The sequence below is a fragment of the Lactuca sativa genome, chromosome 2 (assembly GCF_002870075.4).
Source record: "Lactuca sativa cultivar Salinas chromosome 2, Lsat_Salinas_v11, whole genome shotgun sequence".
In the NCBI taxonomy this organism is placed as follows: Eukaryota; Viridiplantae; Streptophyta; class Magnoliopsida; order Asterales; family Asteraceae; genus Lactuca; species Lactuca sativa.
In genome coordinates this window covers 13,596,061-13,608,782 of record NC_056624.2, presented here as the reverse complement: position 1 = coordinate 13,608,782, position 12,722 = coordinate 13,596,061, and positions in this window count along the sequence as shown.

The following is a 12,722-nucleotide window of genomic DNA, read 5'->3' as shown; positions in this document are numbered from 1 at the left end:
AGTTAGATACAGAAGAAAGAAATACTTTTAATATAGAGAGAACCAAAATGGTACAAGAAATATACAATATAGAAAGACTACCTTTGAGGTGATGAGCGAGTCAGATGACTGAACCGAACCTGAACGTTCGGTTGATTTCGCTTCTTACACTTGAGTTTGAGAGGTAGTGTGAGGGACTGACTCTGATTCCATCATACCTAGCCCTTGCAAAATTTTATTGAATGATGCTTCAGGAAGAGCTTTGGTAAAGACATCGGCCAGTTGATCAGTGGTTCTTACAAAGTGAACTTCGACATTTCCATCTTCCACATGATCTTTGATGAAGTGATACCTCAGTGCTATATGTTTGGTTTTAGAGTGTTGCACTGGGTTATGACAGATCCTAATTGCACTTTCAGAGTCACAATATAGTGGGATCTTCTTCATATTGAGTCCATAGTCTCGAAGTTGACTCTGGATCCAAATCACTTGTGATGTGCAGGATGCAGCGGCAATGTATTCCGCTTCAGCAGTAGACAGCGATACACATGTTTGTTTCTTGGATTGCCAGCTGACCAACTTCCCATCAAGAAATTGACAGCCACCAGTTGTGCTTTTGCGGTCGAGTCCACATCCTCCAAGGTCAGCATCAGAATAGGCTTGAACGAAGAAGCCTGAATTGGATGGATACCATAGACCTAAGGAGGTGGTTCGCTTAAGATAGCGTAGGATGTTCTTCACTGCCAGCATGTGAGGTTCGCGTGGGTTAGCCTGAAATCGAGCATAATAACACACAGAAAACATGATATCAGGCCTGCTAGCAGTTAGATACATCAATGAGCCTATCATTTGACGATAGAGCGTGATGTCAACAGCCGGTTTATCTAGTGAAGGGGTCAGCTTGGTGCCGAATGCCATTGGGACTTTGACTTTTGAGTCTCCCATCATTCCAAACTTCGCTAGGAGAGTCTTTGTGTAAGCTTCCTGATTGATAAAGATGCCTTCGGGTCCCTGTCTTATGTTTAAACCAAGGAAAAAGTTAATAGGACCCATTGAGCTCATTTCAAACTTAGTCTCCATCAACTTTCTGAATTCAGCTGTTAAGCTGGGATTCGTGGAGCCAAAGATGATGTCATCGACATAAATTTGAACTATCATAAGGTGGTTACCTTCCTTTTTGCGAAAGAAGGTTGGGTCAACCGAACCTTGTTTGAATTTGGACATCTTTAAAAATTTTGTAAGCGTTTCATACCAGGCTCTCGGAGCTTGTTTGAGGCCGTACACAGCTTTATCCAGAATGTAGCAGTGATTTGGATGCTTTTCATTCACGAACCCAGGAGGTTGCTCCACATACACAGTTTCTTCAAGTTCTCCATTGAGAAACGCACATTTGACGTCCATTTGGAAAACCTCAAAGTTTTTGTGAGCAGCATAAGCCAGAAATATTCTAACTGATTCTAGCCTAGCTACTGGAGCGAACGTCTCTTCGTAATCTATTCCTTCCTCCTGACAATATCCCTTGACCACCAGACGAGCCTTGTTCCTTATGACATTACCTTCCTTGTCCATTTTATTTCTGAAAACCCATTTAAGACCAACAACTGAAGCATCTGGAGGCGTTGGAATGAGACGCCAGACTTTGTTCCTTTCAAACTCGTTCAGTTCGTCTTGCATTGCTTGAACCCAATCAGAGTGATCGAGGGCAGTATTCACTGTCTTCGGTTCAACTTTTGATACGAATGAGTTAAACATACAAAACTCAACTTTTGAAAATAAGGATGTCTGTTTCGCCTTCAGTTGAGATCGTGTCAGAACCTTTTCAGATACATCACCAACTATTTGAGAGATGGGATGATCTCTGGTCCATTTGGTAAGAGGAGGGTAATTTGGATCGAAGGTTGGATCTAGTTCGGCATTGATCATCTCTTCTGGCTCAGATTGGCTATCGAAATCAAGTGTCATATCATCATGCTCCCCCTCAATTGATGAATCTTGAGAAATATGAGGTTCAGGGGTTTCTTGTGGTGCTGGATTTTCAGGCATTGAAGCACCTTCGCTTGGAGAGGGATCTTCGGTAGGTGAGGTACCTTCGGTTGTTGAAGGACCTTCGGTTGAAGTAGTAGAGCTTGGCTCCCCCTGGACTTGAATACTTGGCTCCCCCTCGACTGATGCATTGTTGGTTGGAGATTCATCAGTGGGCGATTCTCCTTCATGCATTCTTCTTGCAGCATCTTCGACTATCTGCTGCATATTATCTATTTTGTTGTCGGCTGCCCCTGCTTCTGAGAGAGAAGCTTTTTCCGGCTCGTCAAAGAGATCCAGAAAGTTCTCGTACATATTGGCGATTGAGACTGTGACTTGACCAGTTTGAGGAAAGATTTCCCTGGCAGTGTCATCTATGGCCTGTAGCTTCTTGACATAGCTATCGTCGAAGGTCACATAGTATGTCTCTTCAATCCTTCTTGACCGTTTGTTTAGGACCCTGTACGCCTTTGAAGTAAGTGAGTAACCCAGAAAGATTCCCTCGTCAGCCTTGACATCAAACTTGTTGTGGTGTTCTTTAGAGTTAAAGATGAAACACCTTGAGCCAAACACGTGAAAAAATTTCACGTTGGGTTTTCTGTTATTTATAATCTCATATGGTGTGAGCGTGAATCGCTTGTTGAGATAGGACCTGTTTTGTGTATAACAAGCAGCAGAAATAGCGTCAGCCCAAAAATAAAGAGGTAAGGAAGCGAAACTTAACATAGTTCGGGCAGCTTCACACAACGATCGGTTTCGTCTTTCGACTATTCCGTTCTGTTGTGGTGTGTAGGGAGCTGAGAAATTATGACTGATTCCCTTTTCTACAAGAAACTCTTCAAACTCTTTGTTCTTGAATTCGAGACCATTGTCGCTCCTTATGTTGCGAACGACCTTCTTGAGCTGGACTTCAATTTGCTTGATAAACACTTTCAGCTTTTGAGTCGCTTCAAATTTGAGCTTTAGAAAGAACACCCATGTAAATCGAGAGAAGTCATCAACGATAACAAGAATGTACTTGCTACCACCGATGCTTTCAATAGATGAAGGACCACACAAATCGATATGAAGCAATTCGAGTGGTTCAACAACTTTTGTGTTAATTATGGATGGGTGACTTTGACGACTCTGCTTCCCCATTTCGCATGCAGCACACAAATGCTCTCTGTCAAACTTGAGCAATGGAAGACCCCTAACATGACCTCCAGTGACAAGTCGGTTGATATCTTTGAAATTGAGATGAGAGAGTCTTCGGTACCACAACCAGCTTTCGTCGGATTGAGCTTTTGATAGCAGACATATGGCTGGGTTTCCTTTGATGGGTTTCATGTTTAGAGGAAACATTTCACCCTTTCGCTCTGACTTCAGAATCACTTTCTTTGTCTTTTTCTCTATGATTTCAGAACCTTCATCATCGAATGAAACTTTGAGACCTGTACCTCCAACAAGCTGAGATACACTGATGAGGTTGTGTTTAAGTCCTTCCACATAGGCCACCTTTCTTATGGTAAATTCACCATTCGTTATCATCCCATATCCCTTTATGGTGCCGAAGGAGTTATTTCCAAACTTAACATTGCCACCATTTGCAAGAGATCTGTATTCCCTAAGCTCCTCTTTCCTCCCAGTCATGTGACGCGAGCAGCCACTGTCGATGTACCATTCTTCGTCAAACTGCTCGTCACTCATAACCTGCAAAAATTAGGCAGATTTAGGAACCCAAAGTTTCTTGGGTCCATGTGAGTTTTTCATGGGAACAGGAATAGTAAGAGAGATGTCAACTAGATATGTTCGTTTTATTAGAGTTGTTTCATCTTTCTTTTTAATGGTGAAGACTTTTATTTTGTTAGGATTGAGTTTGTTCGCTTTGGACTCAGGTTTGGATTCATCGACCTTCTGCTTTCCCTTCTGTTCAGCAGATGGACGAGGTTTTTGAGAACCAGCAGAATTAGCATTAGAGCAAGATGGAGATGAACGAGAGGAATTAGGAAGAGAGGATTTGGATTTGGATGGAGATGTCTTCCTTGCTGATGACTCTAGGTGACCCTTTTGCTTTTGATCGTTGGTGGGATGAACCTTTGAGTCTTGTTCTCGTCTGACTTCAGAGCCGAACCCCTGAGTTCGGTTGGAGTTGTTCTTGGAACCGAACCTTTGGTTTCGGTTGAAATCCTTTTCAGAACCGAACCTTTGCTTTCGATTGGTATTTTCATGCGAACCGAACCTTGGGTTTCGGTTGTTGTTTTCTTGCGAACCGAACCTTGGCTTTCGGTTGTTGGAATTATCAGGCTTTCTTACGGAATTATTTTCATACTTCAGATTCTTGTCCTTGTGTGAATAGTATGCATTCTGGGAGTGCCAGAATTGTTTCCTTTCAGAAAGGTTTTTCCTGTATCTTAGGTTCCTTTCTATCTTTTTATCTCTCATCTGTTTAGGTTGATGATGAACGTTCGCTTTCGCTTTTGATGTTACCTTGGCTGGTTCCTTTTGAACTTTAGGAGTTTTTCTTTGAGCCGAGGGAGCAGAGGGAATTCCTGAAGGAGATTCAGTTTCCCCTGAGAAAGTGGAAGGAGTATCTGATGAAGTTTGACTTTGAGCTGTTGGCGTTGAAGGAATATCTTCTTTTGCTGAACAATCAACCTCTTGAGGAATACCTTTTGTACCACTTGTGCTTGGTTCACTGAAATTATCAGGCTTGTTCAAGGGTTCAGGTATGTATCTCCCTTTCTTCATCCAGGAGGTTCTTTCTGACAGGCCGACGGTTTCGTTTCCATTATCAATAGGAGCTTCCCAGAAATACTCATCACAGCCATCAGCATTGTCTTCATTAACAATAGCTGTGAGTTCAGCTGTTTGATGTTCGGTTACTCCAGTGACCTTGTATACCTGATTTGGTGTGGTCCTGACCTTTTGATATACGACAGCTTTTTCTATTAATTTCGGGGACTTTTGTTGGGACAATCTAGCGAATTCCACAGAATTTTCAGAAATAAGATTTTTGTGGTTTTCAGTTTCGCTTTTAACAAATTCTGAGCAGTCAACCGTATCCTCTACAGAAATTTCACTCATGTTTTCGTCCTCGTTAAGCTCAGATGCATTTTCAGCATCGATTTTATTTTCTGAGCTTACTTTGGCGTTAAGAGAGGCAAACTTTTGTATGGTTTCGGTTCTCAGTTTAAGTCTGTCGTTTTCATCCAAAAGATTTTTGAGCATGTCCTTGTGGTCTTTGGACTTAATGAAGGACTCAATTTTGTCCAGTCCAATTTTATAAGTTGGGTTGACATCATCAGACGATATCACACTCTCACAATTGTAAGCTTCGGCATCGATTTCATCCTCCTTAAATTCTAGGAAGGGCAAAATCATGCGATGGATCTTTTGGCCTATCTCACAATCCAAGTGAAGTTGAGTAATATTGGAATATAAACGTTTAGCTATTAAACAAAAAACATTTCATTGTTTTAACAATTTCAAATTGTCTCTCTGCAAATAAATGTTTTCGTCTTTAACTTTAATTAATTCCGACTCTTTTAACTCAATCCACATTCGCCGCTCCTCACTCTTCGACGCCACCCTGCTTAACTGATCAGTCAGGTTAGAATTGGTGACTCGAGTTTGAGTTAAGCTACTATCTAAATGAGAAATTCTTGTATTCACATTTTTTAGTTCTTTCTCATATGAGGATGATGGTACTTTAGATGAAATAAAAACAGATTGTACCTTCTTTATCAGTTCGTCGAGCTCATTGAACTATTGGCTGAGTGGTTTGGCCGTAAAGCACATATCCTCCTGCACCTTCGGTCCATTGCCTCCTCCATCGGTGTTGTATCCCCTCATTTGAGACACTTCAGTCACCATGAAGCATTTTCCACCACTGCTTTCCTCCTTAGCCACATATGCCTTTCCATGAGTGGGCTTCCTTACTTCTTCGTCCTCTGAGTCAGTAGACCAAACTTCGGTGCTACCGAACTCATCGTCATTGACCGAACCCTGCATAATAAGAGCATTTATAGAAGGGTTAGCGGTAGACTTCTTCTTTCTCAACTCATCCAATCTCCTCTGCAGCACAGCTTCCTCATCATTTCCATTATCCTTTTCAGCCATCTTCTTAAGAACACAGTCCTTAGCGTAGTGATTCTTGCCACCACAATAGAAACAGCTTACTCCAGAATCGCCGTCTGCTTTCGGTTCCTTTTTGGGCTCCTCAGCTTTCGGTTCATTGTTTGCCTTTTCTGAGCTGTAACTCCCCTGCCAGTTTCTGTTTTTGTTGTTGGGGAATCTCTTCTTTATGAACCTCTTAGGATTGGATACCATCATGGCATAATCCTCAGTTGTGAGATCATATTCTTCCAAGTTGAGCTCTTCATCCTCCACCACAACTTTACTTTTAGATAGGAGGGCCAACGAACCAAGACTAGAGACAACATTCTTCTCTTGAACCACAATCTTCTCTTGGGACTTTAGAATACCCACCAGTTTCGCCAAAGAATACGATTTAAACTGTTCATGGGCTTTGACTGTGGAAACAACTGCTCTCCATTCAGATCGCAGTCCGATCAAGAAAGTAACCTTTTGTTCGATGAGCTTCCTTTCAATGTCGTGTTTGATCATCTTGCTGAGAAGATGATTGAAGCGATCAAACGTCTGGGTCACAGTTTCTTCGGTCCCTTGCCTGAATTCACCAAATTCAGATAGAAGCAAGGTTTGGATGGAATGTTCAAGATCTTCGTCTGTGGAATACAGTTCGCGAAGCCTATCCCACACTTCCTTCGCCGTAGTGCATGAGCTGACCAGTCTGAACGTGTCGGACTGAAGGGCGAATCTGATCAACCTTAGTGCCTTAATATTGCACTGGAATTTGTCTTTTTCATCTTGCGCAATATTCGTCATGTCCTTGAGCAGATCGTTGTACTCTTTTTGCGTCTTAATAACTCTGGATGTCGCGGAATGAGAAAACGGTCCGTTGATGATAGCTTCCCATATGAGAAAACCATTATCTTCCGATCCAATCACATAGTCTTCAAAATGATGTGCCCATACTTCATAGTCATGGGTATACAAGATTGGAATCTTTGTCGTCGAACCGATGCTGTTGGAAATATTAATAGGGTTTGATTGCGTTGCGTCCATGATGATCGTAATAACCTGTTCAAAGATCAGACTTGTAATAAAGCAGATTAGGGCAAAACAATAAATACTAAGATACGTCAATTAAGATGACGGCTCAATAAATATCGATGATTGCGGAAAACCCTAATGGAAATCTTTTTCACAGAAAAGATGTGTATCGATTACACAGCCTCCTGCTCTGATACCAATTGATAAGATTAAAAATAACAGTTAATCTTTGAAGATCGATTAGATCTTGAACAAGTATATGAAAATTAAATAGCAAGAACACAATATTGATAACAAGGCAGAACGCAATAATAAGAACAAACAGCTTGAATCAAATGTGTCGAATGATTAAATAAAATCCTTAGAAGAGCTCGATTAAGAACATCAACTGTAAAGGATTGGAAGATTACAAGAACGATTACTGGAAAATATTGTTCTCTTGATTAATCGCTATTTCGATAATCTCTAGAATCTCTTTCTTAATATGCATGCAAGCATTAACTTAAATACTATACATAAAAGGCTCTCGGTTGGACAGGCCCAAACCGGAGAATACAAGGCTAATCTAAGAGCCCAAAAGACGCAACATAAATAGAACTATTTACAGCCCAACAAATACAATATACGATTGGTCATCATATATTAGTTCCTACAATTACTTACCCACTTTTCTAATTAACCCTAGGTTTTGGTCAAAACACTAGTCCTATAATTTTTTTTAATTCACAAATATCATAAGATTCAAGTTCAATAAAGAAACATGGCCATACAATCTAAATTAAGCTCAGCAATAACTAGAAAAGTAGTTCTCATAAGCACATAAAGTTCTTTAGTAAGATAAACTAACAAATAACCAACAAAACTTATACCTAACCATAAATCAAGCCATAAAAAGTCAAGCAATTTAATATAAACGAAAGTCATTGGGTTTTAGCCCATGACTTCAACAAGTAAAAATAGCAAAACGAAATTCATCTTAATAGACATGATTAAACTTAAGTACAAAATCGTAATAGAAGGTTGTATCGCCTCAATTCTCTCGATTCCAAGCTATGATGAACTTCTGCAACTCAAAGCTTCAAAGTGGGTACTTGGCCTTCAAAAGACGACAATAGCTTCCAGCCAAAGTTCAATTTTCGAAGGATAATGGCTTTAATTTATAGTATTCCTAAAAACAGATCACCACGATGTGGTAAGTCCACCAGGTCGTGGCCTTCGTGTTTATCCCATATTCAACAAGTCTTCTAGATCCATAGGGGAAATCCAAAATTCCAAGTCGTGTGAATGTAACCATGATGTAGTGAATGTATTTTTCTTCATTTCTTTCCTTAATCATAATTCCTAGATTCCAGCTTCCTTTTCGCTTCGAGCATGTCTTTACCCCTACAACACAATATATAATAGATTAAGTACCTTTTCTTCTATAATGGGCATAAAAATAACTAGAAATATTAAGAGATGATGTAATATATATATATATATATATATATATATATATATATATATATATATATATGTGTGTGTGTGTATAGATATGCACATATCATTTACCCTACTGGTGGAACAAGCATAAGAACCAAAATCGAAAAATCCCCCACTATAACGCCTGTTCCGAATCGTTTCCTATGCAGGGGTGGTGACCCGAAGATCGAGTATTATCAGGTTTAGGGCCTTTGAGGAAAAGAGATTCAGACCCATTTGGGTGTGGGTAATGTAATTTGGAAAATTCGAGAGTCTGGTCTATTTCTTGACACCAAGGGGTATTTCGGTAAAGTGTCAGTTTGGAATTTTATGAATTTTGGATTTTTGTTCGGATAGTTTTAATCCAAGGATAAGTTGATAGAAGTGTAGAGGTTCTCGTTAGCTTTCCAAGGATATAAAGAACATCTAAATCAGAGTTAGAACGAAGAAGTTAGGCCCGTTTGAAGTTTGGTCGATTTTGGGTTATGTTGAATACGCTTGGCGTACAGAGTGGTGTACGTTGGCCATACTGAGGCACCCTGAGTATACTCGGCGTACCAGAAGTATGTTGGGCGTACGCAATCAGTGCCTAAACTCAATTTTCATGGTTTTATATCTATTTAAGCTCCATAACTCCCCAAAACCCGCTCCATTCTCAACCTCCACCCCTCCAACACCCCTTCCATGAAACCCTAACCCTAGTTGAGCTTTGTATGCTAAAAGATGGTGTTTTGAGTGCCTTGGAGTATGTATGGTGCACCATGGAGAAGAAGGAACTTCTTGGAGAAGTGTTGGTTGCATTGGAGCGTGTAGATCTAGACTTTATTCACCTAGATCTATCTTCTAGAGGTATAAAGTTTGAATCTTGATGATGCATTTGTTAGATCTAACTAGTTTTGCATATTACAAGCTTTTGGTCATTTTAGTGCATAAAGTTTAGATCTTGAAAGTTTGTGACCTTGTTATGGATAAAGTTGGAAACTCTATCCATCTAAACATCACTTTGATTAAGACCTGAAAGTTGGAGATTTGTATTTAATGGATTAAGTTGAAAAATATGAACTTTTGGGTCCCTTTGAGACTTAAAGACTAGATCTTGTTTGTTGGGACCATTCTAATGGATAATGTTGCAAACGTTATACATTATAAAGTTATTATGAATTATAAAAATGTGATCTTGGCCCTTTTATCCCTTTCATGCAAAAGTTGTGATGTCTTAGGTTAAGAACTTAGGGTTTTGGAAATTAAGCACATTATAGCCATGCAAAGTCATAAAGTTAGAAACTTTATGACTTGGGACATCATTTTGTGCTTGGATCTGAGTTTTTTATGTAGGAACTTAATGGAATAAGCTCTTGATGGAGTTTTGGGACTGGGTTGTGTATGTTGGGTATTTCAGAGTACGATGTGCATACTCTCTTGGTATGTAGGACGTAATTGACTTTGTCTTTGACTTTGACAAAGTTTGACCTTGAGGTTATTTTTGTTGGGTTTTAGTATACTACAACATCCTATGGTGCACATACAACCCTAAGTACCTTGGATCTATGTTTTCTTTATTATACATGCAAATATGAAGTTTCCAAGATATTACCCTATACTAGCATACAAATATCATATACTTGGGTAATAAAATAGATAGAATACATACTTTTTTTATGTAACTTGTCTTCATGAAGCTTGAGTGCCTAGTGCCCCAAGTGTGACACCTCAAATGGTTCACACAACACCATGAACACTTGGAATAACCTTGAGAATAAGGATACTTTGGTTTTCTCTATTGAAATCGGCCTTTCCCTTTGGTGTACACACACTAGTTCCAATTTCACCAACCAAGGACATCTTTATATAGTGTGGAGATTAGGGTTAAACCCTAATACCCATGACCTTTAATTTCATATGATCCATGGGTTAAACACTCCATGGACTATCCATGAAAGCTTAGCCTAGCCTAAATGAACTTGGCCCATCACACAAATATATCTTAGAGTCCATATTTAATTAGTTCCTTTTGGTCACTTAATTAATTATAAATTAATTCTTGATCAATACTAATTAAATAATATTATTATATATTAATATATTAGAACTTATAATATATTATATAAATCACTAGTATCCTTTTTCCTCATCTTGTCTATCCAATTGTCCCGATGCCATGCAACCCAAATGGACCATGCCGGGTCGGGTCAAGTCTTACCAATTATAGTTATGGACTTAGACATTAATCCAATAGTCTCCCACTTGGATAAGTCTAAAACTATTATTGAGTATGACTTCAAACCCCGACTAGCAATCGTAGCTCTCAAAATCTTCTGTCGAACTCTAACCTTGCCGATGAACTCTGACCTTTATCATGACTTATCCATTAGATAAGGGATCATATATTCATCCATTCTAGATATCATATGGACTGAGACTTGTATTATAAATCATTCTCTCTTTCCATTTGTTGTTTCCTGATTTCCGATTCATGACGACTGACTGATTGAACAAATCAAATCAGTCCTGGCTTGGCCAAGCACTCACATGTATCATCATTAAATCATCGAGGGGCCCACAGATATCGCTTTTATCCCGAAGGTAAAAGGAATGGATAAACTTCAACTCATATGGCTTGTTATACTACTTGTTGAATCATACACAAAGGCACGTTTTATAACATCGACTTACCGAATGCGTTTTCATGCAATCAATGTACAACCAACTCATAGTAACAACTCATATCTCTAGTTTTGAAGAATATAAGATATTATCGTCTCATGATCACTCGTGATAAAATCCATGAAGTGATTCAAATGAGTGCGGGTTGAATCCAATACTCAGAACTTATGAGCACTCATGAGTGTTGTAGCACAACTTTGTCCACCAACTTGGACCTCTACAAGCCAGCCCATGATAGTCTTGATTCATATCTACTTCCAACATATGACCGACTGTGGATGGTTTTAAATAACTTAGTCATTCCGGAAGAATAACCTAGTTATTATGGAAGTCAAAACATGCAAAGTGAAACACAAGAATAAATGAATCTAATATGGTATCAAAACCTATGAATACAAATAAAACACTTTATATTTATCACCATACTGATTACTCATTATTCATTGTTTCGGTTTTATCAACTTTATACTTGAATTAAAACACTAGGTGTCCCATGCTCCAAACATGTACACTATGTTTTCTAAACAATAGCTTTGTCATACTCCAAGTATGCACTCTATGTTTGTCTATGATCCTTACTTTTGTGAAATAAACCAATTGACCAAACTTTCAATGATTCTAATTTCACACTCCCAAATCGAAATCTGTTAGATTTTAAACTTAAATGCACTACCCTCTTTGCAATGAATGTGTACAAAGTCACAAACACTTGTCAACAACCATTACAAGGTATTCCAATGAAGACCTACTCCATGGACACAAAGCCTTATATTCAAAGTATGCATTGCTTTGAACATGCTTCTTGCACTAAGTTTTTTCTAATCTTACACAGATTGCTTCCATCTATGGAGACAACTCTATATTCCCATTTTGACTACCACTTCTGAACAAGGGCTGCCTCTTTTCAGACTATGTCAATATGACCCTTCCAATATTAACAGTATACTTCCAATTGTCCTTAAGCAACCAATCTTTGGTAAACCTTAGATTGTCCTCCACAATTGCTTAATCACTTTAGTCATATCCAATTCTAGACATTGTTCACCTTAATGCCCCAAGGCATTTGGAAAATTCAGAAAGGATAAATATTATAGCACATGTAATCGATCTTGTACCCAAAGTAAATGGGATACGATTCATGATGTTTCACATAAAGACATGGTTCTAGACCAGTCTTTTTCCATAATAATTTTTTTTGTTTGCCATATTCTCAAATTTTGACTATGAAAAGTGATGCCGTAATCAAAATCAAATTTTGAGAACGTAATATATAGAATTTTCTTAAGTTGAACCAATCCAACATGAAATTCATATATATATTCTTGACTTAAGGTGATTAAAATCTCAATATAAGCTCTTTAGAATCATTATGAACTCAATCTAAGCTTTTTAGAATTGAAATGAAGTATAATTTCCTCTCCCTTAATTATAGCAAAACAACTTTTTCAACCCTTGCAACCTCACGAATTGAAACTTTTGTT